At 45.4% G+C, this 26,191-nt stretch overlaps 1 pseudogene; it reads left to right on the top strand.

Moving 5' to 3' along the window:
* The first annotated feature begins 301 nt into the window (after positions 1 to 301).
* Positions 302 to 26,191, top strand: LOC130865586 (protein SAAL1-like; annotated as a pseudogene).

Raw genomic sequence — 26,191 nt, 5'->3', positions numbered from 1 at the left:
CTCTCCCTCTCTCTCCCTCCCTCTCTCTCTCTCTCTCTCTCTCTCTCTCTCTCTCTCTCTCTCTCTCTCTCTCTCTCTCTCTCTCTCTTCCCTGACCCCTCTTCGTTCCAGACAAAGAATACTGACGTGTGTGTTTCATGCTGCTGGTCCCTAGGTGGACACTTTGTGGGAGTTCCCACCTATTCCACAGGCTCCTGGACCATTCCGAAGCCTGACAGCAGGGGGCGCTGTGGAGAACAGCGCCGGGTCAGTCGGGCTCTCTGGCACATCCTCTCGCCTCCTCCGGGGCTTCCGGCGCCTCTCGTGGGCGCCAGCATGGACCGTAACCCGTCCCCCCCTCCGCCTAGCTGCAATCAGGAGGACGAGGAGGACCTGGCCGGGGAAGACTGCATTGGGAGCACGGTCTACAGCAAGCACTGGCTCTTCGGAGTACTCAGCGGACTCATCCAGGTGGGGAGACTGGCGCAGGCGTCCTCCGAACCAAGGGAGTGGATGGGATGCTGGAGGGTCCGGGTGCCAGTTTCCTAAGTCTTCCTGGAACACCACCACACACATACTTTAGTCGGATTTTGCTCTGCAACTCCATTGTCACTTCTGAAATCAGTTCCTGTTTCGTGAGCTCTTGTCATAGTGGAGCGCATAGCTTGGAGTCAGACAGCCCTGATCTCCATCCCATGCTGGAAGTGTGATTCGTTAACCCAGAACCTCGATTTCTTTCAGTTTCTATAAAACAGGATTAACCAGTATTGTTGTACACACGGTTTTTGTGTAGATTGAGATGATGATGATAGTAGAGTGATTGAAATGGTGTTTGATTTATAGGAGGCTAGCAGATTTTTCTGTGTACTGCCTTCCATGCCGCCAGTTCCTGGGTTTGGTTTTGGTTTGTTTTCAGAGACAATTTCTACACAGTGACCAAAACAGTCTTCCCTTTTATTATTTTAAAAGGGTGTTTTTGTTGCTATAAATGAACACTTTCTACTTCTGAACTGGGGATCCAAGGCTGCTTACCACAACTCACTTAACGATACTTAACCTATACTTAAGGATAGCTATGTTATGTTCCGTGACCAGCAGACTGGTGCCCATCTCCAGTCATGTACTATGCTTTGTAAACTCTTGTACTCACCTCTGAATGCTCGAGTCCTACCCTTCCCATGAGATTTCACTTTCCTCTTTAAAAAAAATGTCTTTCTCCTCCCAGGGATAGGTCAAAGTCCTTCATCTTTCTCCCATAGCTCTTTTCACCAGCTCAGCAAAGTCGGCCTTTTCTATCGTGACTGTCTGTTTACATGGCTTTCCTACACTAATCTTAAATCATTTGAAAGCAAAAGTTCATATTGTTGTCATTCCTGTTTTTTCTATTGCGGTGCCTTCAGCCAGTGTTTCCTCCAAGAATACTGTAGATCATCCAAGGCACTGCAAGGCAGTTTTTAGAAACTGTTTCACCAGAGGAAGTACTTTAGAGATACTCTTTTGGAGACATCTGTGTGATATATTACTTGAAGATCTGAGTATTTTAACTGATGATTTTTTTTTCTGTGTGTCTGAAGATTGTCACACCTGAAAGTGCCAAGTCCGGCTCGGATGATAAGCAACAGATGGAGCTAACTGAGGAAACGGAGAATGAAATTTGCAGAGTCTGGGATATGTCCATGGATGAGGTATGCGGAATCTGCAGAGTCTGGGATATGTCCATGGATGAGGTATGCGGAATCTGCAGAGTCTGGGATATGTCCATGGATGAGGTATGAGAATAAAAGGGAAATTCTAGACTGAGGAGACTTTTGAAAAGATTCATCCCAGATTTCTTGCTAACCCCATAACGGCTCCCTCAATCAAGATATTCTTTCAGTGCTCTCTGTCTCTGTCCTTGCCCCATCTTGACTATCCCATCCCCTCAAGTTCTTCTCCCCACTCCCCTTTTCTTCTCCTCCTCCCCTTCTGCCCTCCCTTTCCCCCCAATCCCATGCTCCCAATTTTCTCAAGAGATCTTGTCTACTTCCCCTTCCCAGAGGGATCTATATATGTTTCTCTTAGGGCTCTCCTTGTTGCTTATCTTCTCTAGGGTCATGGACTGTAGGCTCGTTATCCTTTGCTTTACAGCTAGTATCCACTTAGGAGTGAGTACATTCCATGCTCATTTTTCTGAGTTTGAGTTACCTCACTCAGGATGGTTTTTTTGTTGTTTTTTTTGTTTTGTTTTGTTTGTTTGTTTTGTTTTTGTCTAGTTCCATTCATTTGCATGCAAATTTTAAGCTGTCATTGTTTTTTACCCCTGAGTAGTGCTCTAATGTGTAAATGTGCCACATTTTCTTTATCCATTCTTCAGGTGAGGGGCATCTAGGTTGTTTCCAGGTTCTGGCTATTACAGATAATACTGCTGTGAACATAGTTGGCACTAGAAAAAAATCCCAGGAATCCACAAGGATGACAAGCTAAGACCCTAAGCAATAATGGAGAGGGTGCCTGAACTGACCTTGCCCTGTAGTCAGATTGATGACTATCTTAAATGTCACCACAGAACCTTCATCCAGCAACTGATGGAAACAGGCAGAGAGCCACAGCAGAGCACTGGGCTGAGCTCCCAAAGTCCAGTTGAAGAGTGGGCAGAATGAGAATATGAACAAAGAGGTCAAGGCCGTAATAGGGACACCCACTCAAACAATCTACCTGAGCTAATGGGAGCTCACCACATCCAGCCAGACAGGGAAGAACCCAGCATGGGACCAAACTAGGCCTTCAGAATGTGGGTAACAGTTGTATGGCTGGGGCAGACTGTGGGGCCACTGGCAGTGGCACCAGGATTTATCCCTACTGCTTGAACTGACTTTTTGGAACCCATTCTCTTTGGAGGCATACCTGATTCAACCTAGATAAAGTAGGGAGGGCTTTGATCCTTCCTCAAAGCAACAAGCCTTACCCTCTCTGGGGAGGGGAGGAAAGTGAAGAAAACAGGAGGAGGGGAGGGGCTGGGAACTGGGATTGGTATGTAAAATAAAAAAAGATAGTTTTTTTTTGTTCTTTTAAATAAAAGAAAAAAGGCTCATTCCTTCTGGCAAGGCCTTATTGAGTGACTGTAGCCCCTCCAGTTTGTGGTTCAGGGTATGAAGATCCAGGAGCTATTAATGTTAAAATCGTGCTTTGAACACAAATACAGTTTCATCCTAGGAGCCTCATGGTGTATTGAACATAAATGTGAGCTAAGATAGCTATGACATCACTAGGCAGTATCATTTCATAGGACCATTGACGTACGTACATACACACATACATTTAGTCATCATTGACTAAAACTTTATTTGTTTAGTTTTAGATTGTAGAAGGAGCCATTTGTAGAAGGGGCTGCGGGCTGCGTTCCTGCTGCCCAGCTCCTGTCCACCTGACTAGCTTATGCCCCAAAATAACAACACACAAACTGTATTCTTTTAAACACTGACTGGTCCATTAGCTCTAGCCTCTTACTGGCTAACTCTCACATCTTGATTAACCCATTTCTATTAATGTGTGTAGCACCACGAGGTGGTGGCTTACTGGGAAGATTCAGCATGTCTGACCTGGCAGCTGGCTCCATGTGTCTGACCTGGAGAGGAGAGGCATGACGTCTGGCTCACTTCCCTTCTTCCCAGCATTCTGTTCTGTCTACTCCACCCACCTATGTTCTGAACTATCAGGCCCAGCAGTTTCTTTATTAATTAACCAAGAAAGCAACAGATAGACATATGACCTTCCCGCATCATTAGATGTGTGTTTTTTAATAGGCATATCCCACAGCTAACAGATTTAGCTTTTGTACCTTACATTCCTATGTGAGAGCCCTCTCTCTGCGGCCGCATGTCCACTCTAGGTTCACCTGTGTGGTGTGCCCCCTTAGGTGATGCGGGTGGAAGAAAATCTCTAGGGAGAAAGTTCCAGACAGTTGTAGTTACATTATGATCAGAATTTTTTTTTGTGTGCTCATTGAAGCCCAAGTCCTGATATCGAATGTAACCCAGTAGCATTTTTCTCAGTTTTAAGTTCTTACAGGGTAGGATTTAGGAGTTGACTCTTTCCCCATACCCCTTTCTCACCCCCAGCTTCTAACTTAGTATCTGGCAGTCAGCAAACATGTTTGGGTAAGTTATAAGAATTCCAGGATCATGCAGAATAAAAGGAGGGCTATCCTCTGGTGTGTCACCGTCAGGGATATATTGGGTTGTGGGATCGTTCTACTGTCTTGGTACAAGGTACCACAAAGACTCCTATGTTAATTTTTGTCTTTTTGTTTGGTTGGGTTTTGTTTTGTTTTGCTTCTTCAAGACAGGGTTTCTCTGTATAGCTGTGACTGTCCTGGAACTCACAGGCCTCAAATTTACAGATATCACCTGCCTCTGTCTCCCAAATGCTGGGATTAAAGGCATGCGCCACCACTACTTGACTTACTTTTGTCTTTTTGACCTTTTATTTTTTCGTTATGGATGAAAGGAAGTAAACATGAAATTAAACTTTTAGGGATATCTGAGCTATAGAGCTTGAGCAGTATGCAGCATCTAAATTGCTAATCATTTTTGTTTATAGGATGTGGCTTTGTTTCTACAAGAATTTAAGGCTCCTGATATATTCATGGGAGTGCTGGCCAAATCCAGGTGTCCCCGATTAAGAGTAAGTATATACAGTTCTGTTCTTGTTTTGCTTACTGGCTATAAGCAAATAAATCGGTGTACAAATGCTATTGGACATTCTTAGGTAACGCACTCCTTGAAATAATTAGATACGTAGAATTTTAGGTTTGGATTAGATTTGGGGAATCAATAATTTGATTTAGCAGCTGTGGAAACCAGATAGACATAGCCATGCTAGGCTGCTGCGCTGTGGCAGGACAAGAAGCAGTGCCTAGACCTGCTGTTTATCTCTCAGTTCACTGTGCCCACAGGCTGGCCGTGAGAACTCTCCGCTCCAAAATCTCCCCATATGCTCCTGGGCGAGGGCTGGCTGCGTCGTGTCACCCTTGCTGGCCTTCCCTTCTCTTTCTCTTATTCAGTGCGGCACTTTTCTGCCTTGTCATTGCCGAGAGCAAGCTCCTAAGAAGAGCAGGTGGGACCACAGGAGCAGTGCAGTGTCCTGAGTGTTACTGCCATTTAGGTCTCTGTGCAGTGCACATGAGACAGGACTGTTAATATGTGCTGAAGGATTGCAGTTTATGAATATCCACTCTCTACTGTTTGCCTTCCTCCTTCTTGAGACACACATAATAGATAAAAGAACTGAGTCTCAGACTAAGATAATATGTCCAAAGTCACACAGCTTGTAAAGATGGAGCTGGAGTTTGAGCTTATGCCCAGCTCTAGCATAACCCTATCGTTGCTTCTTTTTCTTTGAGATAAAGTAGAAAATTCCATAGAGTGTATTACAAATTGAATGTTGGATTAAGGTTTTTACAAATATGTTTATGTATTTCTGTCTAGGGATGCTTTATCTGCATGTCTGTCACACACCAGAAGAAGGTACTAGATCTCATAGATGGTTGAGAGCCCCCATGTGAGTGCCAGGAAGAGCAGTCAGTGCTCTTGACTGCTGAGCCATCTCTCCAGCCCCTTGAATTAAGATTTTTATTTAGGAGAATGCTCCGCCCATATTGGGTCCTTATATTTACATAAAGTGTTGGTGATTTTGTGATGTTCCCTCCTTGATTTTACTATTTTTTTATATTAGTCATGATAAGTTCAGGAATTAGCCACACGGCTGTAAATGTGTCCTGGTCACAGCCTGCTACAGCAGTGGTTCTCAACCTTGGCCTTATGAGGAATCACTGGTCTAAATGTCAGCATGGCCCAGATCACTGGTGCCGAGCCCTCCCCAAGAGCATCTGGTCCATTAGGCTGGGGTAGTACCTAGGCGTCTACTGTGTTCCCAGGTGATGTCAATACTTTAGATCAGGGCCATACTCTTTTCAAAAACTTTGTCCTGGAGGACTTTCCAAAGTCGTCTACCAGGGGTTCTCCTACGCAGCCGACACAGGAGTTGGTCTTCAGCGAACGTTCACTCCTCCCCTCGCTGTCTTCTAAGAGAACTTGTGTTTTCTGTCCCGAATCGCTTGCTCTTCTGCCGGTGTTTGAACCGTCTGCTTTTTACTAAAGCTCTCTTTAGTTCCTCTCTAACTTTCCTCAGCTTTTGTCCCTTCCTATTTCTTCCTGTGCCTGAGTCTGGACTCTGTCCAGAGTGAACACCCTGTTCTCTTCACAGCCATTTTCTTAGTGAGTCCCAGCGTGAGGATTTGAGCTTGCGGTTTCTGTCTCAACCTGCAAAGCGCTGGGGTTATAGGCATGTTCCACCACAGCCAGCTCGGTGCCACCACAGCCAGCTCAGTGCCACCACAGCCAGCTCGGTGCCACCACAGCCAGCTCAGTGCCACCACGGCCAGCTCAGTGCCACCACAGCCAGCTCAGTGCCACCATGGCCAACTCAGTGCCACCACAGCCAGCTCAGTGCCACCACAGCCAGCTCAGCTCCCTTTCTTACTCGCTTAAGCCACAGCTCTAGTCCTGCAATGGCACAAGCCCCGACTCCCCTGTTGGTATCTGGTGTCACTTCCAACTTTCTTGATGAGTTTTCAGCCTGTGTATTTTCTAATCCTATGTCCATCCTCTGTTCTAATTCAGTAATTATTACCCTGATTATAAAAACTCCTGGTGTACTTGGTAAACACTAGCTACTGAGGCTAAATGTAGCCTGGAGATTCTGATTCAGTGGAGTTGATGGGGCTTGGAAACCGTCGACAAACTCTGAGTGCTGAATCCCAGCAAGTTTGGAATCCCTGTTCTGTGTAAATGCATCATGCCCTTCCATCTTATTTTTTCCTGTTGACATGACTAATACTTCTGACTGGGAAACCATGGCAACTTCAGACCTATAACTGTGCCTTACACCCCCTCTTCTCGTTCTACCAGACTGTTTGCCATCCCCTTTAGCGTCTCAGTCCTTTTCCATGTCTACCATTACCCCTCATTGATAATAGCAGCCATGTCTTCTTGGGCGAGTACCCTGGAACATGACAGCTCTGGGTTGCTGCTGCCTTCAGTTGAAGATCTCAGGCAGCTTGCTGGACTTCCCTGGACTTCAGTCTCCTCAGTTCAGAAGTGGGGACGATACAGTCCCATCTTGTAAATGCTGTGTAAAGTGCTGTGTGGACAAATGTTTCAGTGTGTTGTGTTCCCTCTTTGAGAACCTCCGTGGCTCCAGACACCATCCCATATTAAGTCTATACCCTTTGACATGACAGTCAAGTCCTTTTCCTCTGCTCCATTTCTCCTGTGCTTCCTCACGGTTCCTACGTTCTCTCCATTAGTCGTCTGTGCTAAGGATCCTTCCCCGCATAACGCTTCTTCATCTATGACTTTTGCTTTGTGTCTTCTGTTCCTTCTCACCTGTGTGAGCTGTACAAGCCGAGTCTGTAAATCTGGATGCCAGCTGTAAACGTCCATATCCTGCCTCCCTCTTTCCTCCCCTCAAACTTGGTTCAGTACAAGTTTTTGTTCAAGTTATTATTCTTCATGGCTTTTACCTCACAGCCATTGTGACCTGTGTTACTTGGTTTGACAGGAAATTTGTGTGGGAATTTTAGGGAATATGGCTTGTTTCCGGGAGATATGTGTGTCCATCAGCAGCTGCGAAGATCATGGGTAAGTCCTACCTAGTAGCCGTGTTAAGTTTCTATTCCAAGGGAACCCTTGAACCTAGGAGAGGTGGAAGTATGGGGTGTGCTGTTTCATTGCCTCAGGACACCTTGGGTGCTGGTGTGGCTGAGACTTCTACACTAGTTATGGACTTGACCTAGGACTGAGCCTTTGCATCCACGGTAAAAGCATGAGTTACCCCAGTGAGTAAGGGGGTGAGGCAAAGAATATGTAGAGCCCAAATTGGAGCTAGGGGCTGCTGGTCAGAATCCAGAACTATTTAAGCATGGAGAATCCAAGGACTCAGAACTAGTCTGGGAAACTCAGTTGCTGGACAGTTTTGCTCTGAGAACTGAGACTTAATAGGGAAGTGGGACTTGCCTAGGGACCGGAAGATATAGAGAGTCGCCTCTAGGATTAAAAGGCTGTCAGACTTCTGATTAGAGGCTAGTTCTTTTCTAAAGCCGGAAAACTTTGGACAGAGGGCTTTTTAATAGTGGAGTCTCAGGTGGTCGGTTACCATAGTAGATCTGAGAACGTGATAAATTTGATAGGCATATTCATTTTCCTGGAGATGGTTCATGGCTGTTAAGTTAATGATCTAAAGAAGTCTGTGTCCAGCACACGTTAAAGTGATTGTTCTTATTGGAGGTCATAAGGGTTTATCCCTGTCTTCAAGGGCCTGGGCCTCTTGAATTGTTTCTGTTACATTCACACACAAGGTGTTCCATGACGAATTGAAGAGCGCGTGAACAGTGATATGTGTCACATAAAGCAGATAAAAAGATGCACAGATAACTAAAGGATATTTTGAGGAAAAACCATAGCTGCTTTCATATAAAATTAAATGCAAAATCAGAAATCTATTAACAGAATTATAGAGCAGAGCAAGGAAGTGATCTCTGAGGAAGTCAGGGCCACCTTTTCTAGGGAGGGAGAGGAACACGGTGGACAAAGGCAGCTGCAGGTGGTCAACTCTGCTCTGTACCTTAGAAACACAAGTTCTTCTCAACCTTTGGGTCATGACCCCTTCTGTGGGGGGGTCATAAACCAGATATTTACATTACAATTCATAGCATTAGTAAAATTACAGTTACAAAGTGGCGATGAAACAATTTTATGGCTGGGGGGTCCCCACATGAGGAACTGTAGGAAAGGGTTGCAGCCTTAGGAAGGCTGAGAACCACTGCTCTAGAATTTATGAAATGCATTTATGCTTTGTCTTACAATAGAAGATGTCTAAAATGAAATGAAAACTGCTTATTTGCAATGATACTCATGGCTCACGGTGTCTCGGCAGGCAGTTGCTTCTGCAGTGTTTGTGCGACTCAGACCCACCCACTCTACTAGAAACCAGCAGGTAAGCCTTTCTCGAGACCACTCATCAGAAGCCCTGGGAAAGCAGAGTGCACTCTTGACTGTGGTGGCCCTTGTTGTTGCCTGCACAGATATTGAGCTCACATTTGTCATGTAGGTTGTTGCTTACTTGCCTTTCCCAGGCAGTAGTGGCCAGTGTCTGAGTTGAAAGGATCCGGAAACATCCGTCCATTTATGCCAGCGTCTGCTTCATCATGTCAAGTTCAACAAATGGTAAGTCTCCGTGCACTCTAGGGAGAAAGACTGGAGCATATCCTGGGAAGCTACTTTAGACTCTTCCTTTTAAAAATTTTATACTTTGATTTTTTAAATTTATGGATGTTTTCCTGCATGTAAATCTGTGTGTCTCTTGCATGTTGGTATGTGCCTGCTGCCCACAGACCAGCAGAGAGTGTCGATCTCCAGGACTGGAGTTCCAGACAGTTGTGAGCTATTTCCTTTGTGGGTGCTGGGAATCAAACCTGGGTGCCCTTAATGACTGGGCCATCTCTTCAGCCCCAGAGGCCACTTTGCACTGAAGGAAGATAAGCCAGTTTAAATAGGCTCCTGGAGATACCTGGGAGGAAGTGGCACCCTGGAAGATTTGGCTCTTGGAGGAGCTTGAGGAGTTTGGCTCCCCCTTGTGGCTTCAGACGCTTGGGTTCTCAGTTGAACACCTGTTTTGACTGCAGTTGACTTGGTGAAGGTGGGGGAGGTCATGGACAAGCTCTTTGACTTGGATGAAAAACTCATGTTGGAGTGGATTAGAAATGGGACTGCCCGGCTTCCGGACCAACCCCAGGAGGACTCTGAAGAGCAGCCAGTATTTTCTTTTGTACCCAGTATACTGGAAGCTGCCAGACAAATACGGTAGGTGAACTCTTGTACAGAATGGTCTGGAAAAATTCAGTTCCACCCACCTTCTCAAGATTTCACAGTCGTGGGGAGAAAAGACCAGGGGCTGTCTTCACAAGGTGCAGAAGGCAGTAACAAGCAAGGAGTGCGGGAAGTGAACAGGTGAGAGCTGGACAGTAGCTTCCCGGGGACACTTTCCAATGTGAGGACCAGGCAGGCAGGATGAAGTCCCTGAGACCTGTCTGCAGAGAGGCCAGAGCTGTGAATGTAGATCATTGCCTTAAATGTGACCCTATCTCCCCCAACTTCAGGTTCTGAATTCCACTTTCCCAGTGTGCATTGGTACGTTGTACTATTTAATCCCCTCCAACGTCATGACATCGTCGATAAAAGCCATATTATATGAAAATCTATCTTGGATGAGAATTATTCATCCTGATGATCAGAATTAGGGCAGGCAGTTGTGGAGGGTGGGGACAGCTTAGGGACACAACAGACAATAGCCAGTACCAGGGGTGTTACCAGGTGCGCATTCCCCGTCGTGGCGCTAGGCCACCCAATACTCTCAGGTTCCCACATGCACAGAGAAGCGGGCTAAGGCAGCTCCCAGGAGGACTCCGCACTGGACCCTTCCCACCTCCAGGCTCAGCTCCCTTCCCCACCACGCTGTGTTATCCTTGTCAGGTCAGCCCTCTGGGCAGCATGGGGCACGTAAAGAGCTTTCCGAATGACTGAGTGTGATGCGGAATTACGAGCATGGGTGCAGAACACATTTCCACACGGGTGTGTTGCCCGGAGGCCGCGAGGTCCGGTATGACAGCGTTTTGGCTGCGTTCCTTCGCGCAGGGGGGAGAGCTGGCCCCAGCATCCTCCCACTCCAGGCCCACTGGCCCCGCCTAGTCCCTCGATTCGTCCCGCAGGACACGCCCAGCTACCGGCCTCGCCCCGCCCCGTTCCAGCCCCTCCCGGAAGTCCTGTGTCTCGGAGGTTGACTCCGCCCCAGGGCTCGGGAAGCGACTGGGGGCGCGGAGACCCGGGAGCGCTCGGCGTCTGCTGCGTGGGTGAAGGGGGAGCTGAGATGCAGAGGCCCAAGCCAGGGTCCTGGGTTGAGCACTCCGGGCTGCGGCAGGAAGGAAAGGGTTCGGAGGGAGGGTCTCCCCGCGGTGCCTGAGGGGCCTGCTGCTAACTGGGGCTTGAGGACCGGAGGGACTGAGGCTCTTCGGGTAGACCCTACCTTGAGTGGAGAGCGTCCATTCTGGGAAAGCTCTCGGCTGCCTGAGCGCCTCGGAAGGCAGCGTGGAGGCTGGACAGAGAGAAGATCGCTTGGTGACAGCTCCTAGGGCCACCTGTGTCATCGAATCTTTCTTTTGCCTGGAGGATGGGAGGCTCCTTTCCAGCGCCATCACCCTGGGGAGCATCCTGTGGATGTGAGGCCTGTGGAGCGTGGCCGCGCGAGGCGCAGACCCTGCGTATTTGCTGTTACTCTGCTCCCACCGGATCTTACCTTTTCTGGGGTCGTGGAAGTCTTGGCTGCTTGGGTTTGACACTGAACTTTGAGAGAATCCTTATGTGTGACTGGAGAGGAGGCTTTATGCTCGCGAATGTGGGGGACATGCGTGGCAGGAAGCATATGTTGGGTGTTGCAGTTCTTAATATTAAATGCCAAAATTGTGATAGGATGCACGATTTGTTAACGGCAGTCTCCTTGGCTACAGCGGAGGTGTTCTGAGAGTGAGTACTGAGATCGTGCTGTTCACATTGGCTCTCTTGGTGTCTGGCATCTTGCAGACTCCAGGGAAGTATTTGTTGACTAAAGAATGAATGAATGAACGAATGGATGAAACAAATGAGTACCTGTGCGCACAGCCACGTGGAAGGTTTGGGAAATCCATACATGTAAAGGTGTTCCAGTTCCTCTGCTAGAGGAGGCTATAGCACCTATGTTTCTGCCAAGATTGGTGTTCATTGACACATCTTTCACTTGTTGAGTGTCAGGCTGCTGGGAGGGAGATCGTGGCATGGTCTAGCTGACTCAGCTCCCTGAGGTAGCACTTGAGGTGGGGGCGGGGTTAATAACTGACTGTGTTGCTGCCTGTCATTTTCCAGCCAGGAGACTATTGTCTTTCTGGCAGAGGAAAAACATCTGACAGAAAAAGCCTTTCAGATGCAGCCTTAAATGGACAGAGGCAGAACAGGGTCGAACCTCACTTTTCTAGTGTGCTTGGAGGCCTGCTGGCATAGTCTTCCTGTTGCGTATTCAGGGTGTGTGTATTAGTTGGCTTCTGCTGCCGTGACAAAACACCACAGGCTGGGTTCTTGAACAACAGAAATTTATTTTCTCATAGAGCTGGAGGCTGCAAGTTCAAGATTGAGGTGTGGACGGTTTGGGTTTCTCTGAGGCCTCAGGTGGCTGTTTGTTTGTGGTTGGGTATCCTTGGTGTCTTAGGAAGAGACTAGATGAATGCACCAGGGCCCCACCCTTACGGTCTCATCAGTTAACCTTAGTTACCTCTTTAAAGGTTGTGACTCCAAATACAGCCATATCGGGACATTTAAGAGGTTACGGCTTTAATGTAGAAATTTTAGAGAAACACAGTTCATCTCTCACAAGGGTGTGTGTGTGCATGCGTGTGTGCATAAGCTCTGTCTGGATCCTTTGTAAATAAGGAAGGTATACATAGTTGTCATAAAGTGTATTAAAATTTCCTTTGCTCAGTTTGGTTTTAAGGCCTCTTGCTGCGCTAGAGACTGGTACATAGCGTGAACCTGGGGTTGTTCCTGCCTGTCTTCTCCCTCCAGTATTTCTCATCCTGCAAGCCTGGTCATGGGGCAACCAGATTGGCTAGAGACCCCAGCACATGCTCTCTGCTTCACTCTGCAACAGTGTTGCTTTTGACCTTTCCAGGGTGGAGCCTTGGACCTTATGTGGCCAATGCAGTTTCAGGTTTAGGGGAGTAGCTATGAGCAAGACCAAGTCCCTGCCTTCATAGTCTATCTCTAGGAGATGGGGTAGACTAGTCAAGTAGTCAAGACTCACTGTAGTGCTAAGGAAGGATACAAAGAAGAGAAAGGTGCTGAAGTGCTGGAGGTGAGCAGCAGCCCAGAGTCTGTGGCTTACCCTCCGGGCTGCCTCCAAGCACATCCTTATAACTATGGATCATTACTTGAGCCTCCCTGGGCCTCCGTTTCCTCATCTGTAAAATGAATGCTAATGCGCCTTAGTTGTGAGGATTGAAGGTGTCTGTCCTGTCTGCAGAGAACACTTAGTAGGAGCTGTATTGTTCCCGAGGCTCTCTTGACCCTCCCATAGCTCATTCTTCGTCTTGGAGCCCTGCTGCTCAAGGGGACCAGAAATACCCAAGGGACAGGAGAGCTTTACGCGGGTGTTTGCATTCATGCCTTGGGAGTTGTTTCCAGTCACATGCTCTCATTCAGGGGTCCTCAGAAGATGGGTTTTAAAGGCTCCACCACTCACCTCCAAAAGAACCAGCTTGGGAGTAGACACTTGAAGAGAGGAATTTCTGAAGTATTAAGTATTAAGAACTGTGGGTTCACAGTTCCTCTTCTTTAAGTGAATATGGCAAGCTCGGAAAACTTAGAACATTCTGGGCCTTCGGCTCTTTACAGTGTGTATTCACTGTTGTATTTATATCTTCTGTTGCAGAGATGTTACTGTTTCACTTAATGAACATTGCCCTCTCTTTACAGCATCTTTGTGATATGTATTTGTGTATATACTGAATTCTATTTCGGTAACCAAGCTGTAAACATTTCAGACTAGAGACTTTTTTCTTCCAGTGTTGGTGACTAAACCTAGGAACATGCTAGGTAAGCACTCTGTTGCTCTGCTGTACCCCTAGACCTGAGCTATGTATGCAGTTGATAGTGTGGATCTACAGGGAGATCTGAATCTTGGAGTCGCCAAATGCTATACTTGAAAAGGCCTTTTAGATCCCTGCCTAGGTCTTGTACTGGACAGGTGAATGATGATGCTTCCTGTTAGGGATGCAGCATCCTTAGCTAACTGAATAAATACAGAAAGTCATTGCCTGCTTCCCATTGAGGATGTGGGGAGGGGAGCACAAACCTAACTCCGGAGTGTTTTCTGCTAACTTTTTCTTTATCTCTCCCTCCCCACCAACATTTTTTCTCCCAGCTTTCTTGGATAATTAGCTTTTATAAGAGGGCTTCCTTGGTCTGATTCCCAAAGGCAGTTTAGTCTTGATTGGGTTTTATTGCCCTTGTGATGCCACATAGAATCGCCTGGGAAGAGAAATGTCAATGGAAGGCCTCAATCAGATTGACCTGTGAGCACGTCTCTGAAGAGACTATCTTGGTTGGTGATTGATGTGGAAGGTCCAGTCCACTGTGGGTGGTACTATCCATTGGGAGACTATCTTGGTTGGTGATTGATGTGGAAGGTCCAGTCCACTGTGGGTGGTACCATCCATTGGTTGATGGGCCTGGGCTTTCTAAGAAAGTCAGTGAAGAGAGCCAGAGAGTGAGTCACAGGCAGTGTTCTCCATGGCTTCTGCTTGATCAGTCTCGGTCCTCTCTTCCCCCAGCAACAAACTAGAACAGTGTTGTATACATGCAGGGAAAGGTGAGCCACATGGTTGGCTAAGTTGTGGATGCCACAGATGCCTCTGAAATAGGAATCACAGTGCTCACAGGTGGGCTGGTTCTCAATGTAGATTGACAATACAGCCTCCTGAGAACAGGTGTGTGAGATGTCATGGGCTCTGAGAGGTGTCGGGGCAAGGGACACGATGGCTAGATGGGTGCTGACAGGTGGGCCTTCAAATTGCTCTTCTTCTGTGTTGTGTTTTATCCCCAGGGTGCAAATAGCTACGGGCAGCTTGGCCTTGGCCACAAGGAAGATGTGCTTCTTCCCCAGCAACTGAGCAGCTTCTGTGAGCCCAGGTGCATCAGGACTGTCACAGGAGGTGGGGGCCATTCTGCAGCTGTCACAGGTAGCTCTCTTCTCAAATGGATAACCACTCACTTTTATATTCAGGTGTTTCCCCCTTGGAAATAGAAACCTTGCCATCTTTTAGTCTTTTGTACTTCTCAGAGAGCAGCATTTGTTTTTGTGAAAGAGCCAGATAACCATTAAGGGAATCCTAGCTTGCCAGAGCTTGAACTTCTGAGTTCCTTCCCTTCCCTTTCCCTACCCCCTTATACAAATAAGGCTCAGAGAGGAAGACTTAAGGTCATAAGGCAAGTTGGTGAATGTGTTACAACCTGTTTGAGTTTTACTTTGAAACCTTTGCAAGTAGGTGAAATAACCCTTGAGATCAAGTTTGTTTTTAAAAAAACAAGAGTTAGAGAGATGGCTCAGTGGTTAGGAGTACTTGCTGCTCTTCAAACAACCTAGGTTTGGTTACTGCCACCTACACAGTGAATTACAACCATCTGTAAATCCAATTCAAGGGGATCCTATCCCCTCTTCTGGCCTCTGCAGGTACCATGTGTGAATGTGGTATGCACAAATACTAATACACAATTTAAATGAACAAACAAACAAACGAAGGAATGAACGAACAAACGAACAGGTAAATGAATAAACAAATGTTTAAAAACAGATATACACATTAGTTCTAGGCTGGATAGAAGATGTCATTGGGAGAACAGTGTCACATGCTGTCGTAAAGGACTGCTGCTCACCCTGGGTGACACCACGCGTGAAGATACTGGGTGCTGCAGAGAACACTGGCCCCAGGACTCACCTGTGGGTAGGCGGTGTCCATGCCCGACAGCACAGCCAAGAGCACGTCCCTGCCCCTGTCTCCAGCCCTGCTGCAGACTGACAGCTTGAGCAGGTCCACGGCCACCCGGGTGTCATCAGCGATCAGCAGACTGGTGAACTCATCCAAAGACTGGGGCTCTGGACCTGATGTTTTACTTTGGCTTTCAACATCCTAAACCAATTGAAAATGAACAGTTAAAGAGAGAATGGAATATGGAGAGATGAAACTGACCAGCTGAGTCAGGACATGTCAGCAGTGGGGAAGGGACATCAAAAACCAGATCAAGACATGATGACCCCAAAGTCTCCACTGAAAAGCAAGGAACTATTTTACAGAACTACAAGAGCATCCATCGAAGAATAATGCCTTCACTATAAAGAAATGCAGTTTGCTGTTGTGCCCACTTAGGCAGCACAGGTAGGTGACACAGCATGAGACTGGAAGGAGGCCACGGCACATGCAACCTACCGCTACTTATCAGATTTTATGACTTTCCTCTAGATCTCCTCTTTAAGTCTTCCACAGAATCTTATTTAAAATTAATCCTGTGTGTATAACACATCATTCCTACTATCAACTCCCCTTGGCTTCCTCAGAAAAGCCATTTTTTAAACATTTTTAGATAACATTTTTAAATGTTTTTACTATTTTTCTACATGAAGTGGAAGAAGCCCTGGGTGAATGTGTGCTGCTGTCATGGGTGCAGTCATTTCAAGGCCCTTAGCCTCACACACACTGGAAAATGAGAACATACCACGGATGGGGGTGGGGGTGGGGGAGAGACATTAGACTCAGATGGCAATGGCAAAGCCTTCCCTTCTGGCCCAAGCATGGATGCTGTAGTATGTGCAGAAAATGTCCACCATGGCTGTGGTTTGAAAGAAAATAGGCCCTCAAAGGGAATGGCACATAGGAGGTATGGCCGGCCTTGTTGGAGTAGATGTGGCCTTGGTGGAGGAAGTGTGTCACTGTGGAAGCAGGTTTTGAGGTCTCAATGCTCAAAGCACTCTCAATGAGACAGACGCTTCCTGCTGCTTGTCAATCAAGGTGTAGGACTCTCAACTTCAGCACCAAGTCTGCACACTGCCACGTCCCCCACGATGACGATGGACTGACCCTCTGACACTGTAAAGCACCCCACACTCCACGTCCCCCACGATGACGATGGACTGACCCTCTGACACTGTAAAGCACCCCACACTCCACGTCCCCCACGATGACGATGGACTGACCCTCTGACACTGTAAAGCACCCCACACTCCACGTCCCCCACGATGAGGATGGACTGACCCTCTGACACTGTAAAGCACCCCACACTCCACGTCCCCCACGATGACGATGGACTGACCCTCTGACACTGTAAAGCACCCATTGAATGTTTCCTGTATAAGTTGCCGTGTTCATGGTGTCTCTTCACAGCGACAGGAACCCTAACTAGGACAACAGCTTTTTCCTCCCAAGATGTTTTAAGACTGTCCCTCTAGGAGCTGTCCCTCTATGAGATACATGCTATACTTCAAGGTGTATCAGTCACAGAGCTCTCCCATAAATTTCAGAGAGAGTGGCACTAGTGTATGTTACTTGTGTTACTTGGAGAAACTACAGTTTATAGATGTATCTTTTAGTTAAACGCCTTAGTTTGGGTTTTTATTGCTGTGAAGAGACACCATGACCACAGTAATTCTTTTTTTTTTAACTTATTTATTTATTTTTATTCTTTTTTAATTAAAATTTCCACCTGCTCCCCATTTCCCATTTCCCTCCCCTCCTCCCAAATATTGCCCTCCCCCCACTTCCCTCCCCCTATCCCCACTCCTCTTCTCCTCCCCCCACTCCATTCCCCCTCCCTCTCGTTACTGAAGAGCAGTCCAAATTCCCTGCCCTGCGGGAAGACCAAGGTCCTTCTATCTACGTCCAGAAAGGTGAGCGTCCAAACAGGCTAAGCTCCCACAAAGCCAGTTCATGTATTAGGATCGAAACCTAGTGCCATTGTCCTTGGCTTCTCATCAGTCTTCATTGACCGCCATGCTCAGAGAGTCCGGAATCAACCCATGCTTATTCAGTCCCAGACCAGCTGGCCTTGGTGGGCTCCCAATAAATCAGTTCCACTGTCACAGTGGGTGGGTGCATCCCTCGTGGTCCTGATTTTTTGCTCACGTTCTCCTTCCTTCTGCTCCTCATTTGGACCTTAAGAGCTCAGACCGTTGCTCCAAATTGAGACTCTGTCTCTACCTCGATCCATCGCCAGATGAAGGTTCTAAGGTGATATGCAAGATATTCATCAGTATAGGATAGGGTCATTTCAGGTTCCCTCTCCTTAGTTGCCCAAGGTACCAGCTGGGGACATATTCCTGGACACCTGCGAACCCCTCAAGAGTCAAGTCTCTTGCCAACCCTAAGATGGCTCCCTTAGATAGGATATATACTTCGCTGCTCCCGTATCCATCCTTCCTATATCCCAACCATCCCAATCCTCCGAGCTCCTCCCATCCTCCCCTTCTCATATTTCTCATCCCATTTCCCCTTTGCCCCATGCCACCTCACCCGCAAGTTCCCAGTTTTTGCCCTGGAATCTTGTCTACTTCCCCCTCTCCATGCGGATGACTATATGATTTTCTTTGGGTTCACTTTCTTATTTAGCTTCTATAGGATCACACATTATATGCTTAATGTCTTTTATTTTATGGCTAGAAACCGATTATGAGTGAGTACATCCCATGTTCCTCTTTTTGAGTCTGGGATACCTCACTCAGGATAGTGTTTTCTATTTCCATCCATTTGCACGCAAAATTCGAGAAGTCATTGTTTTTTACTGCTGAGTAGTACTCTGATATGTATATATTCCACACTTTCTTCATCCATTCCTCCATTGAAGGGCATCTAGGTTGTTTCCAGGTTTTGGCTATTACAAACAATGCTTCTATGAACATAGTTGAACAAATGCTTTTGTCATATGATAGGGCATCTCTTGGGTATATTCCCAATAGTGGTATTACTGGATCTTGGGGTAGGTTGATCCCAAATTTCCTGAGAAATCGCCACACTGATTTCCAAAGTGGTTGCACAAGTTTGCATTCCCACCAGCAATGAATGAGTGTGCCTCTTTCTCCACAACCTCTCCAGCAAAGGCTATCATTGGTGTTCTTGATTTTAGCCATTCTGACAGGTGTAAGATGGTATCTCAAAGTTGTTTTAATTTGCATTTCCCTTATCGCTAAGGAGGTTGAGCATGACCTTAGGTGTCTTTTGGCCATTTGAATTTCTTCTGTTGAGAATTCTCTGTTCAGATCAGTGCCCCATTTTTTTATTGGGTTCATTAGCATTTTAAAGTTTAGTTTCTTGAGTTCTTTATATATTTTGGTGATCAGTCCTTTGTCTGTTGCAGGGTTGGTGAAGATCTTCTCCCAGTCAGTGGGTTGCCTTTTTGTCTTAGTGATAGTGTCCTTTGCTTTACAGAAGCTACTCAGTTTCAGGAGGTCCCATTTATTCAATGTTGCCCTTAATGTCTGTGCTGCTGGGGATAAACGTAGGAAGTGATCTCCTGTACCCATATGTTGTAGAGTACTTCCAACTTTTTCTTCTATCAGGTTCAGTGTGTTCAGACTAATATTGAGGTCTTTAATCCATTTGGACTTGAGTTTTGTGCATGGTGATAGATATGAATCTATTTTCATTCTTCTACACGTTGACAACCAGTTCTGCCAGCACCATTTGTTGAAGATGCTCTCTTTTTTCCATTGAATACTTTTAGCTCCTTTATCAAAAATTAGGTGTTCATAAGTTTGTGGGTTAAAATCAGGGTCTTCTACTCGGTTCCATTGGTCGACTTCTCTGTTTTTATGCCAATACCAAACTGTTTTCAATACTGAGGCTCTGTAATAGAGTTTGAGGTCAGGGATGGTAATGTCTCCAGACGATCCTTTATTATATAAGATTGTTTTGGCTATCCTGGGTTTTTTGTTTCTCCATATAAAGTTGATTATTGTCCTCTCAAGATCTGTGAAGAATTTTGATGGGATTTTAATGGGGATCGCATTGAATCTATAAATTGCCCTTGGTAGAATTGCCATTTTTACTATGTTGATCCTCCCTATCCAAGAGCAAGGGAGATCCTTTCATTTTCTGGTATCCTCCTCAATTTCTTTCTTCATTGACTTAAAGTTCTTGTCAAATAGATCCTTTACTTCCTTGGTTAGGGTTACCCCAAGATATTTTATGCTATTTGTGGCTATCGTGAAGGGTGATGCTTCTCTGATTTCCATCTCTGCTTCCTTATCCTTTGTGTATAGGAGGGCAACTGATTTTTTGGAATTGATCTTGTATCCTGCAACGCTACTAAAGGTGTTTATCAGCTGAAGGAGTTCTTTGCTGGAGTTTTTGGGGTCGCTTATGTACACTATCATATCGTCTGCAAATAATGAAAGTTTAACTTCTTCCTTTCCGATTTGAATCCCTTTGATCCCCTTATGTTGTCTTATTGCTATTGCTAGAATTTCAAGCACTATATTAAAGAGGTATGGAGAGAGTGGACAACCTTGTCGTGTTCCTGATTTTAGTGGAATAGCTTTGAGTTTCTCTCCATTTAATTTGATGTTAGCTGACGGCTTGCTATAAATAGCTTTTATTATAGTTAGGAACGACCCTTGTATTCCTAATCTCTCTAAGACCTTTATCATAAAGGGATGTTGAATTTTGTCAAATGCTTTTTCAGCATCTAATGAAATGATCATATGGTTTTTTTCTTTCAGTTTATTTATATGATGGATTACATTGATAGATTTTCGTATGTTGAACCAGCCCTGCATCTCTGGGATGAAGCCTACTTGATCATAATGGATAATTTTTCTGATGTGTTCTTGGATTCGGTTTGCCAGTATTTTATTGAGTATTTTTGCGTCGATGTTCATGAGTGAGATTGGCCTGTAGTTCTCTTTCTTGGTTGTGTCTTTGTGTGGTTTTGGTATCAGAGTAACTTCAGCTTCATAAAAGGAATTTGGCAATGACTTCTCTGTTTCAATATTGTGAAATACATTAAGGAGTATAGGTATTAGGTCTTCTTGGAAGTTCTGGTAGAATTCTGCATTGAAGCCATCTGGACCTGGGCTTTTTTTGGTGGGGAGGTTTTTTATAACAACTTCTAATTCTTCGCGACTAACAGGTCTATTTAGATTGTTCACCTGGTCCTGGTTTAACTTTGGTATATGGTACTTATCTAAAAAAGTGTCCATTTCTATAACATTTTCCAATTTTGTGGCATACAGATTTTTGTAGTAAGATCTAATGATTCTCTGAATTTCCTCTGAGTCTGTGGTTATGTCTCCCTTTTCGTTTCTGATTTTGTTAATTTGCGTATTCTCTCTCCGCCGTTTGATTAGTTTGGATAGGGGTTTATCAATCTTATTGATTTTCTCCATGAACCAGCTTTTTGTTTCATTGATTCTTTGGATTGTTTTCTGTGTTTCTATTTTGTTGATTTCAGCCCTCAATTTGATTATTTCCAGTCTTCTACTTCTCCTAGGTGAGTCTGCTTCTTTTTTTTCTAAAGCTTTCAGGTGGGCTATTAAGTCTCCAATGTGTGCTTTCTCCGTTTTCTTTAAGTGGGCACTTAATGCTATGAATTTTCCTCTTAGCACTGCTTTCATAGTGTCCCATAGGTTTGAGTATGTTGAGTCTTTGTTTTCATTGAATTCAAGAAAGACTTTAATTTCTTTCTTTATTTCTTCCTTGATCCAGGTGAGGTTCAGTAGTTGACTGTCCAGTTTCCATGAGTTCATAGGCTTTCTGGGGATAGCATTGTTGTTGAATTCTAACTTTAATCCATGGTGATCTGATAAGACACAGGTGGTTACCGATATTTTTTTGTAACTGTGTAAGTTTGCTTTGTTACCGAGTATGTGGTCTATTTTCGAGAAGGTTCCATGAGCTGCAGAGAAGGTATATTCTTTCCTATTTGGGTGGAATGTTCTATAGATGTCTGTTAAGTCCATTTGATTCATTACCTCCCTTAATCCTCTTATTTCTCTGTTAGGTTTCTGTTTGATTGACCTGTCCATTGGTGAGAGAGGAGTGTTGAAATCTCCTACTATTAGTGTGTGTGGTTTGATGACTGCCTTGAGTTTTAGTAACGTTTCTTTTACATAAGTGGGTGCTTTTATATTAGGGGCATATATATTCAGGATTGAGATTTCATCCTGGTGAATTGTTCCTGTTATGAGTAAAAAATGTCCATCTCCATCTCTTTTGATTGATTTTAGTTTGAAGTCAACTTTCTTAGAAATTAGTATGGCCACACCTGCTTGTTTCTTAGGTCCGTTTGCTTGATAAACCTTTTCCCAGCCCTTTACTCTGAGTAGATGTCTGTCTTTGTGGTTGAGGTGTGTTTCTTGTAAGCAGCAGAATGTTGGATCCTGTTTTCGAATCCAATCTCTTAGCCTGTGCCTCTTTATAGGTGAGTTGAGTCCATTGATATTAAGTGATATTAATGACCAGTGGTTGTTAACTCCGGTCATTTTTCCTTTCTTTCTTTCTTTCCTTTGGTAGTAGAGTTTGTGTGTTTCCCTTCTTCAAGTTGTGCTGGTGAAGGGTCTTTAGATGTCTGAGTTATTGTGGGCATTGTTGGACTCCTTGGTTTGTGATTTTCCTTCAATTACTTTCTGAAGGGCTGGATTTGTGGCTACGTATTGTTTAAATTTGTTTTTATCCTGGAAAACTTTGTTTTCTCCATTTATAGTGAACGAAAGCTTGGCTGGGTATAGTAGTCTGGGCTTGCATCCATGGTCTCGTAGTTTCTGCAGTATCCAGGACCTTCTGGCTTTCATGGTTTCCATAGAGAAATCAGGTGTAAGTCTGATAGGTTTACCTTTATAGGTAACTTGACCTTTTTCCTTTGCAGCTCTTAATATTCTTTCTTTATTCTGTATGTTTTGTGTTTTGATTATTATATGACGAGGAGATGTTTTTTTTTGATCCAGTCGATTTGGTGTTCTGTATGCTTCTTGGACCTTCAAAGGAATATCTTTCTTAAGGTTGGGAAAGTTTTCTTCTATAATTTTATTAAATATATTTTCTGGACCATTGAGCTGTACTTCTCCTTCTTCTATCCCTATTATTCTTAGGTTTGGTCTTTTTATTGTGTCCCAGATTTCCTGAATGTTTTGTGATGAGAATTTGTTGGTTATGCTGTTTTCTTTGATGAGAGTGTTTATTTTCTCTATGGTATCTTCAGTGTCTGAGATTCTTTCTTCTATCTCTTGTAATCTGTTGGTGGTACTTGTCTCTGTAGTTCCTGTTCGTTTATTCAAATTTTCCATCTCCATCCTTCCCTCGGTTTGTGTTTTCTTTATTACTTCCACTTCGTTCTTCAAGTCTTGAACCGTTTCCCTTACCTGTTTGATTACTTTTTCTTGTTTCTCTTGGTTTTCTTGGGTATCTTTGAGATATTTATTCATTTCCTCTACCTTTTTGTTTGTAATCTCTAATTGGTTGTGGCAGTTTTTCACCTCCTGTTTAAGGTCCTCTATTATTTTCATAAAATTCACTTTTGAGTCGAATTCTTCTAATTCTTCTGTATTAGGGTTTAGACTTCTCATTTCGGGATTCCTGGATCCTGGTGATGTCACGTTGCCTTTCAAGTTGTTGGGGGAATTCTTGCATTGGCGCCTGCCCATCTTTTCCTTCAAATGGAGCCAGGAGAGGCCTGATGTCTTGGACCAGTCTTTGCTGTGACTAACTCTCTAGGTGTATCTCCTCAGTGTAGGGGCAGGAACCGTTCCCTTCCAGGTGAACTCCTCAACACCAAAACATGGATGCGTGGTATTCCAATGACCCGCGTAAAGAAGGCCGAATGCAAGGGGTCGGGCGGGGTCCAGTAGAACACAGGCGACACTGCAGTACAAGCTGGAGGTGCCTGCGCTCCCTTTCGGGGGTTGCTGAGGCCTGCCCGCTGCTCTGGTTGGGTAGCCTTAGTGTAGGGGCGTTTGTGCTCTCTACCGGGACCGTCCGCCCCAGGATAGTACACACTCACCCGTCCCGATGAAACTTCTTGGCACCTACACAGGAACTCCTGGATGCCCCAATGAGCCAGGGACTAATGGAAGTAGGGCGCAGGCAGAGCAGGTCCAGCAGATCACAGCAGAGACTGCAGCCCCAGCAGCAAGGGCCCGCTTTCCCTGGCGGGGACCTTGAGGCCTGCCCTCTGGTCAGGGACTCACTGCTCTGGGTTGGTAGCCTTAGTGAAATGGCAGGAAACTGTTCCACAGCTAAGGACCTTGCAGACAAGGCAGGTTTGGGGGTGGGGGTGGGGGCGGGTGACGACCACAGTAATTCTTAAAGCATACATTTAATCGAGGTGGCTTGCTTACAGTTTCAGAGGGTCCATCCATTATCGTCAGTAGATGTGCTGGAGCTGAGTGCTATATCTTGCAGGCAACAGGAAGGTAACTGCACTGAGGGAAGCTTGAGCAAAAGAGACCTCAAAGCCCACCCCCACAGTGACATACTTCCTCCAGCAAGGCCACACCTCCTAACAGTGCCACTTGCTTTGGAGCCATTTTCTTTGAAGTCTGTCAGTATTTCACAGGGAAGCAAGGGTAGGACAGCTGGCAAAGGAGAAGAGTGAGAATGGGAAGGAGTATCTCATAGAGGAACAGTCTGTGGCCTTAAAACAGCTTGGGAGGAAAAAGCTGTGACTGATAAACCTTGGAGTACAGCATGTTCTAGCTTTAAATATGACTCCTGAACTTTTGAGTACGATTAAGGTAATTTTATATTTCAAGTCAAAGAAGATCTCCTGACCTCTTTGGTTTTGGTCATGGTTTCTGCAATGATGCTGGCAGCTCCTGGGTCATCTGTCACTGGGATAAATGGCCGAGATGAGGCCCAGGGAGCAGATGATGTCACCGCAGAGGGGTCACAGCATCCTCAGAGGAGACAATCTAATTGGAGAGGAACAAGGAAAACACCTGTCGCTTTCTGGGATGACCCAGCACTTATACCACATTCCCAGCTATCACCCTAGTGAGCCAAAGTAGCCCTAGAAACAGCAGGCGAGCAGGCGCACAAACCACTCTGCCCCAGCTCATGCGTCTCTAAGGAGTCTTTTCCCAAACAAACTAACAGTTTTCAACTTTCTGATTCCTAACATTTCAGAATTCTATTTAGTGACTTTTTAACAGCATACACTGATTTTCATTTTAACACTAAGAAATTCTTTAAATAGAATAATTTTACCAAGTCAAACTCAAACCAAATTGCAGACACAAAACTTAAGTGACAGAATGAGTAGAATTCCTTCCCCTTCAAATTCAACACAGCCTGAAGCTGCCCCTTTACCTCTCTCTTTTCTTGCCATAGATTTGGACTCAGTCTGTCCTCAAGATCAGGAGCCAGCATCCTTCCTCTATGTTCATGGGGCTGGCCATTGCCGATGCATCAGAAGCAGGTGCTGAGGAGGAGAAGGAGGGGCATTCCACTGGGGCGAGCATGCCGGCTGGCATCAGGGCTCCAACCACTGCATCTCTGTCAGGACAGAAGGCCAGGACTGTGGTAAGCCACCCTGTCATCTGGGTACCACAAGAAGCAGCAGGAAGGGTCAAATGCTCACTAACACTATGTCCTCATTTTTATAGACTATGTATAAATGAGTTTTAAAAAACTACTGTGCATTTTTAGCCCACAGTTCTAGGGTAAAATGTATATCCCAATCTTATTTATAGGTCTAAGATACATAGCAACATTTCAGTCCACAACTGTGATTGTATATGACTATATCAACTAGAAAGGTCCCAGTGACTTTAATTTACATGTATATAAGAAAGTTCTTACAATATTAATATAATGCATTTTTCAGAATGTAACCTCATTGTTATATTAAACAACACATGGTTGTATTTTAGCAGACACAAGTAACAACAAGGGATGCCCAACCTGTGGGTCATGATCCCTTTTGGGGTCTGAATAATCCTTTCACAGGGATTACATATCATATATCCTCCATCTCTGTTATTTATGTTGTAATTCATAACAGCAGAAAAATTACAGTTATGAAGTAGCAAGGAAATAATTTTCTGGTTGGGGTCACCACAACATGAGGAACTTTATCAAAGGGTCACTGCATTAGGAAGCTGAGAACCACTGGTAAAACCAGAGCAGAGTAAGCCTCTAGCTCAGTCTAGGTAAACCTGCTGAGCTGCTGCTGAAGCTTAGGAATAGACGGTTGATGTTGATGAAAACTAGATATGGTGAGGGCAGATTCACTGTCCCCTGACGACTGCTTGGGCTCTGCTCCTAGGTCTGTAAGCACAACTCTCAGACCCCAGCCAGGAAACACACCCTGTGGTTGAGCACTGCTGCCCAGGCTTCACTGCTGGGAGCTGGTGGGACAGGGTCTAGGGGAGTCCTGGGGTCAGGAGAGCATGTCACTGAGGGGACTGGAACATGGCTTCCTTCTTTCTCAACTTTAGACCATGAGGTGGGCAGGTTTTGCTCTGCTTCTGGCTCCCATTATGACATGTTTACCAGAGGCCCAAACCTGGGGCTAGCCACTATGGACCAAATAAAATCTCCCTCTTTCTAAGCTGA

The sequence above is a fragment of the Chionomys nivalis genome, chromosome 23 (genome assembly GCF_950005125.1).
Source record: "Chionomys nivalis chromosome 23, mChiNiv1.1, whole genome shotgun sequence".
Lineage (NCBI taxonomy): Eukaryota > Metazoa > Chordata > Mammalia > Rodentia > Cricetidae > Chionomys > Chionomys nivalis.
Note: the sequence above shows the minus strand (reverse complement) of the source record. Positions and strands in the feature narration are given on the sequence as shown.